We start from the raw sequence: 7,487 nt of genomic DNA, 5'->3' as shown, positions 1-7,487 counted from the left end.
TTAGATTTACTGCTTTTTTTTCCTATGGTTTGCGACCTAGAGTTAATCAAACACCAAGAGAAAACACTGGGCATGACCCTGCTGTTCAGTGAGGCTGCTTTGTCTGGTTTGGGCGAGGCAGAAAAGACTAGTATCTGCCCTAAGGAGAGCCCAAATTGATCCTGTGCAGCAGTCCTGTGGGGCAGACACATGGGCAATTGCTCCAATGCTGTGGGCATCCCACACAAAATCAAGCCCAAATTTTGTCCAGAAGGAAAAGAATGGACTGGTTATGATGCTCTTCAGCCATTTCCCAGAGGATGGCCACAGATGCTGTCACAGGTAGAATATTAACAGAAGCACCAAGACTGCATTATATTGCTGAAGCTATAGAAATGAAGAAGAAAAAAAGAGTTGTTTTAAAGCTCTGTTTGTTTCACTTTCCTTACTTTCCCTGTGAAATACCATAACAGTGAAAGTCTTGGTTGCAATATATGGCTCAAACAAAGTAATAGCAAAATTATTTAGTTGTTAGCTTAGCTCTTAAATAAATGTTTTAAAGTCCATGTAAAACTTATTCACATGTTTCAGGATTATAGGACACTCTGCTGCAGAGTTGGCATTCCTGTTCTGCTGGGGGGTAAAACTTCAAAACATTTTCATTTAGTAGTGCATTCAGTGGGGTGAGCAAATATGTGTGTGCACTATTGCTAATATGTGTTTTGATGGCTGGATACCTTGGCAACTTTTGACAGCAATCTATGAACGAGTTGTAGCAATGGGCTAGAGGCATTAAGGAGCGACATGGATGGCTGTGTCCAGATGTTCAAAGATATATATGAGGAAAATATTCATTGAGATAAAGAAATTAATTCAATAGGCATTAGGAGATGAATCCAATAAAAAGCTTAGGCTTAGACTTAAAGCAGGATTGAAGTTAAATTAGTACAAGTCCAAAGTAATGATTGCAGACCTTCCTTTATCTGGAGACAGCAAATGCTGAAAGAACCTATCCTTTTCATGATGTTGATACATACTTTTTCAAAAGGCACAACATTGCCTTACTTCTTGTAGTTCACCTCCTGCAGTGTGACAAGTCCCTGGTCTAAGTGGATTGGATTTTCAGGTTCACTGGGATAGAGACATCAGGTATTGCTTTACTTCCCAGTATGGTGGAAGCTCTGAAATTACATCTAATATATTCTGACAGAATCAAGGTCCTCAGATAGAGAGATAAAAAGTAAAGAAAGCATCTTGCACCTGTCCTGCTGAAAGTGTCACAATGCAGAGAAGTACCAGATTCCTCAAGTAAGAGAAATCAAAGACAGTGGACACATTTCAATCTTACAGTTAAAAAAACCATGGCAGAAATGAGAATCTTTAGATTCAGTTAGCTGTTAAAAGCCCCTACAATCTAATTTACCACATAGCTCTTTAAAGCAAAATTCATAAACTTCAGAGCAAGGACCAAAGTCCAGGTTCCTGACCAGTTACGTAAAAGCTCTACACACAAAGTCACAGAATTCAAACTCATGTTTGAATATCTTCAGTTTTACCAAACCTGGGCTTTTCATCAAGCAGAATTTAGTTTAGCCATTGGAGGAGTATTATTGTGAGGAGGACTGTTGTCACCAGGGTTTGGTACCACTGTGCATAGATAGGTTCCTACTTTCTCAACTGACTTAAACTGAACAGAACAATAGATTTTTTTTTTTTTCCATTTGAGGCTAGAGACTCATCCATCACAGAGGAGTTTTCTTTTCCCAGAACTTGTAATGTCCATTTTTTAGAGAGGTCTTAATCTGACACAGTCTAAATCCCTAAGCACTGACATAGCTAAAGAACTTTAAATGCCTTGGACACATGCCTTATTTTAAACAGATCTGAACAATTCAGTCAGCATGGAGGTAGAAAAGCCTGGTTGTGTTTTTTTATTGAATCTTGGGGATTCTAAGAAGTGTGAATTTTAAGGATCCTTTTGCTCCTTCACATGGAAGCATAGATATCCTTGAACCATAGTAGAACCATACACATTTGTGTGGTAGTTTTCTTTATGTAATCTGCAAGGTGAAAATTTTGTTTCTCATGCATTTCAACCCAAAATATTAGGTTCATTGTCAAAGGCTCAGTTCACCTGATTGGAGAGCAAGGAAAGGGGTTATGGATGATTGATGGGCCCAGAAGCATGGGTCGGGGAAAGTCAATGAATTGAATCAGTCTCTGGACAGTGGCAGAAAAATGTTACAGAGAGCTCAGGAGAGACAATATGACCTGAAAAAAATTGCAAGGGATAAATAGAGAGGATCTATTAATACAGACATTAATTAAAAATTAGTGGGCTTTTAATATGTGTCACAATATATTTTAAACAATTCCTAAATATCAGCTAACATTTGGCTAAATTACTTCAATATCTACAGAAAGTGTGCTTTAAACAGTTGTATTGCTGTATGCAACAGGTTAAACATTAGGGTTTGCCATTTTAACACGTACACTTATTCAGAGCTGGAATTTAGGGTAAATATTTGAGTGTTAGAGTAAGCATATTTCATCTACACACAAGTGGAATACTGTTAGCATTTCTCAGATTTGGATTGGGATTTTACGTTCTATATTTAAAATATTTTATCAGCATATCATACCTTATGATTGCAAAACAGGACTCTAGACTGATCTGTGAGCACAGGTGCCCAAACTTTAAAGTATGTGTGTGCTTAAAACAACAAAGCAAGTAATTTTATCTTCTTTTATTTATCATTTGATAAGCTATCTTTTAAAAATCCTCTTACTTTTGTTTCTAGTATGGAAGAAACACCTTTATAACATTGGCAAAATATTGGGTTTTACTTACTTCAGGGAATAAGTGGTGTGTTGTGCTCTTGCAATGATTCATAATTAGCTTGCCTACAAGGCAGCAGTAACATATTTCCAGTTAATACTTTAATTTCTAGTAGATTCTAGTTATTTCTTCAAGCTATGCAATAGATAGGTGTGATCTTATATGGTAGGGTAATCCCGTGCTCACAAAGGGTTCGATTCTGGTACAATATAGTGAACAAAAATAGTATAATTGCAAAAGACTTCCTTGCATTATTGCAAGGTATATGAGGTGTATCTACATTCCATATCATGGGAGGTATGTCCCATGGCTATTATCTAAACTGCACATGTAACAAATAAATTAATTTCCATATTGCAGCCTGTCTAATCTTTGAATTGGGTTAAATATAAACTCAGGGCAGAAGAGAAAGGAGAGAGAAGAATTTCTACATTCAGATATCTTGCTAGGAGGTAGTCAGAACAAGCTACATCATTAATGACCTAAGCACTTGTTGTTACTAATTGCTTGCTGGTTCCTATCAATCAGACTTTTGGCTCAATAGAGGATAGGCTCTGAAACAAGCTACAGCCTTTAAAGGCCTAGTTAATATTGGAAATGAAAAAATAAAGAGGACAGAGTATGAACTAGATCCATAAAGGAAGGTTAATATGAAAATGTTCTGAGGCGCTCTACTAAATTTTATATGCCCAGTGGTATCTACATCCCTGAATAAAACACCTAAACTCTCTAGTCATTGAACATATGAATGAGAATCAAAACAGACAATGTGTTAAATATGGAACCACCAAAACTTTCTAATAAAAACCCCTGATGGCAGAGTTAGGTCTTACTCCCTTGCTGTGCCAGTGGGATTTAGTTGCTGGATGGCAGGACATGCTTTTTTCAGGTCAGGTTCCATATTCTGCAGCTCTCTCGTGCACCTAAACAGCTTTAGGTTTAGGTACCTAAACAGCTGCCTTCAGAAACAGGGAACTTTGCAGAAAACAAACCCAGAGTTCTGGGACTGGAGAAAGTTTAACTCCTTAAGCCATAGATTGGAGGGATATTTGGATATAAACTTTGTTCCAAGAATAATTCAAGCATTTTATGTGAAATTTTATTTAGATAAAGTACAAAACCAATACCAAGACCTTTACATATCTTCAGTGAGGTTTACTTCTTCCTTAGACTATAAATTTACTTTTCCAGGCCTACATCAATGCTTCATGAACCAGGACTGGAGAATTGTTCTAGCCATGAACTGCTAATTTCTCTCTTAGACCTACAAAGGTGCTTAAATCGCAGCACAGTTCCACTTCATGCAATCGTGCCCTTTTGTGACTCCCAGCTGAGCTTTCTAAGACTCACAGCTCTTCTGAGAACACTGTCTGCAAAGGAAACCTTAGAGCTATATGGATAATGACAGGACTCAGGATGTTTTTCTGATCTAGGAGGTCTTGATGCTGCTGAGGATTCAGAATTCAGGTAGATGTCACGGGAGATTTTTTGACCAAAACTACACATGCCTAAGTGAGGACAGTATTTGTCAAAAACATGGGGAGATTGAAGGGAACAGATAATTTCTGCATTCAGAGTAGGCATGAACTAGGTGAGCTGATATATCCAACAAGCGTGATATATGTGATTTGGTGGTACATATGATACATGTGTGTTCATGTGTGTTATGGGTGGCTCTAGGAAAAGGGAATGGAAAGGTGACAACTAGATTCCATAGGAGAATGGAAAAGAAATAGTAAACAGAACGTCTAATTGGAAAGTTTCTGAACAGCTTTCTCTAGAGACGTGAAAGTTTAATAAGTTCTGAGTAGGTTGGACAGATAGCACAAATACATTATGAGCTATATAAAGTATAAAAATTGAATTACACACTAACTTCTTTTTGCAACTTATCAACTACCACTTAATGGAATTATAGTGAAGAATATCTTGCCCTTGACCTTAATATTCAATGATTCAAGATTAGAGCATTGCTCTGAGGACTAGAAAGACAGACTCCTTCTCAGGATGTTATAATCCTCTAGGGGGGGACAGCCACAGGCTGGAGCCACAAACCTGCCTCATGGGTGTTTATGCAGGTCAGTCCCCAATGACATGAAGCTATGTGTGTCAGGAGAAAACAAGAGTATGTGTCAGCCTGTGTTTATTAGTGTAGAAATATAAAACTGTCAGTAAATAGTTAAGCTCCCACAATCCCTGTGGTGTCTGGTAGAGTTCTTTGATTTTCTAGTAGTATACATGGCTGCAGGAGGACATTTAGATTCCTAAGGACCACAGGGCATGAGCACGTCTTGTGTATATGTGATGATTGGGAGATCATAGAGCATACAGGCTCATTTAAGCCACTGTACAAGTTGAATCTATGTGGAAATTTCTGATCCTCTCAGAAGACCAGTGATCTTTCTGGGGCTGCCAGCTGCTTGTGCTCCTGGCACTACCTTCTCCAGTGGAGGACAGAAGGCAGCTCCATACTGCAAATTTTCCATGGTCTCTGAAGGGGAAATGAGAACTGCTGAGGAAAAGACAAAAGCTACCTTATTAAGTCCCCTTTATTAGGAAGGAATCCTATCTGCTTTTAGGGCAAACATGGACAATTAGGAGTGGCCTAAACTCTTTAAAGACATAAAACAATGACTGGCTTGGGGGAAAGTCCTGATTAAGCTCCTCAGAAACTCCTCATTTATTCATACAAGCTACATGCGTGTCTGTCCCTCTCTGCCATGAATGAGCCAAGATCCATGACTGATAAAGGACAAGAGTAGAAGGCCTCTTGTGCAGGTTTCATACCTCCTTGAATGGTCTAGGCTGTTGAATGGCTTGAGGCAGTTAGGCACACTTAGCAATGCCTATAGGAAATGTCTCAGCAGTCACAAAGGGTCTTGGCTTGTACCCATTTAATTTCATGTTTTGGGAGACAGAAATCAGGCTTTTATAAGATTAGGTATGAAAGACAAATACTGCTTGATAAACTACTGGTTTATCTAGCACTTTTATTCAATTTTGTGATATAATTTTAGTGTATAATCCCTCTATATAATGCAGCGTTTTTGTAGAATTATGGCAGAATTACCAATAGAACTTATAGAATAGAGGAAAGAATGGAAGATAAAAATAGCTGGAAAAGAGAGGGAGAAAGTAAGAAAGCAAGCAAGCAAGCATGTGCCTGCACCGTTCCATAGTAGACAAGAGATTTATAAATGGGAAAATTATCTTTTTCTAAGTTCAGATTGAACTTGTGATCACCACATCACAGTTCTTTAAGCCATGCTGCACTCCAGAAAAGGGTACAAACATTTCCCTCCTTGTATGTTAGTAACAAAAAAATCGTCAGTATTAGAAAGCCATTTAATAAAGGCTTTGTTCCTGGGGGCAGAGGCAATGCCTCTGTTAACCTTGCAGGTGAGGTGGGCAGGCTGCTGTAAATGCAGTGTCTGGATGGTGTGTCCGGGACGTGCTCACAGTCTGCTTTGCTGGGGCTCGGCTCTGTGTCTCATGTACACCCACTCATGTGGACACAGCTACCTGTGTCCTTGCCTTCAGTCTTATTCTGGTGTGCATGGTAAACTGCATGTACAGCAATTCGTCGTGTTATTCATTACATGCTATATAATTTGGTATAAAGAAATGTTTAAATAAACTGTTATTAACTTGAAATTATCAAGCATTGGAAGACATACAGTGTAAGAAACTCAACTCTATCAACTGCAGTTGTGACCTTTTAGACTAACTAATCTGAACAGACTTACACCTGTAGCTGTACATCATCCTTTAATGTAGAAGTATCAAGTGAGAAGCAAACATGGTGTTTTTTATAGTGTGTTGTCTGATATTGCATAAGGCAATAGCATGACTTGCCATGTGCTTTCCTTTTAATTCTGCAAAAGTCAAGAATTTATACATTCAATAAAAATTGATTATAAATTAGATTAATGACAACTGTAATCTCATTAATTATATTTTTAATAAACCAATGCTAAACTATGTTCAATTGCGTGGATACAAAGCTACATTTTCTGCTATGCACTAGGCATGACAATTTTCACATTTGTTTGTTCCGTGAGATATTTAAACCAGCCATATTGTTGTGGGCAAGTTTTATTCATAGTCCACAAGGCTTGATGCAATGGACAGCTCAGGTGCCCATCAGCTGTAAATGCAACCCAGAGCCCTGAACAATGTTTCTGTGTTCACTATCCAATGCAATTGAAAATGACTCAGAAACCCACTGGATGTAGACTCATCCCACTTTTGAACAGAAAGGTACTCAGTGAATTTAAATAAATTAAGAATTAGGTAGAAGCTGCAGTCCAGTGTACACAGTGGGGTTGATGTGTCAATACTCTGGGGAGTCTTAGCCCTAGAGAGCTTCCTGCCCCAAACTCCAGGCTGGGGATGACTGCACTGTCCCATCACTCCTCTGCACATCTGCATTTCCTTCTCTAGGGTCATTAAGAGAAAATGACATCAGTATATGCCAGGTCTCCTAATTAGAGTGACCAGAAGACCATAACCTGGGGCACTCTGTGGACTCTGCCTTACATGATTCACTGGATTATGACCTTGGCTTTACATTACTCAGACCCACTTGGTTCTTGTTTTAAGCATTTGAGGTCTTAATTATATTTAAATAAACACTATTTGGCCTAAGTTCATGAGGAGTAAGTATTTT

Source organism: Vidua chalybeata, chromosome 5 (assembly GCF_026979565.1).
Source record: "Vidua chalybeata isolate OUT-0048 chromosome 5, bVidCha1 merged haplotype, whole genome shotgun sequence".
Taxonomy (NCBI): domain Eukaryota; kingdom Metazoa; phylum Chordata; class Aves; order Passeriformes; family Viduidae; genus Vidua; species Vidua chalybeata.
The sequence above is the reverse complement of the archived record's forward strand: the minus strand, read 5'-3'. Positions refer to the sequence as shown.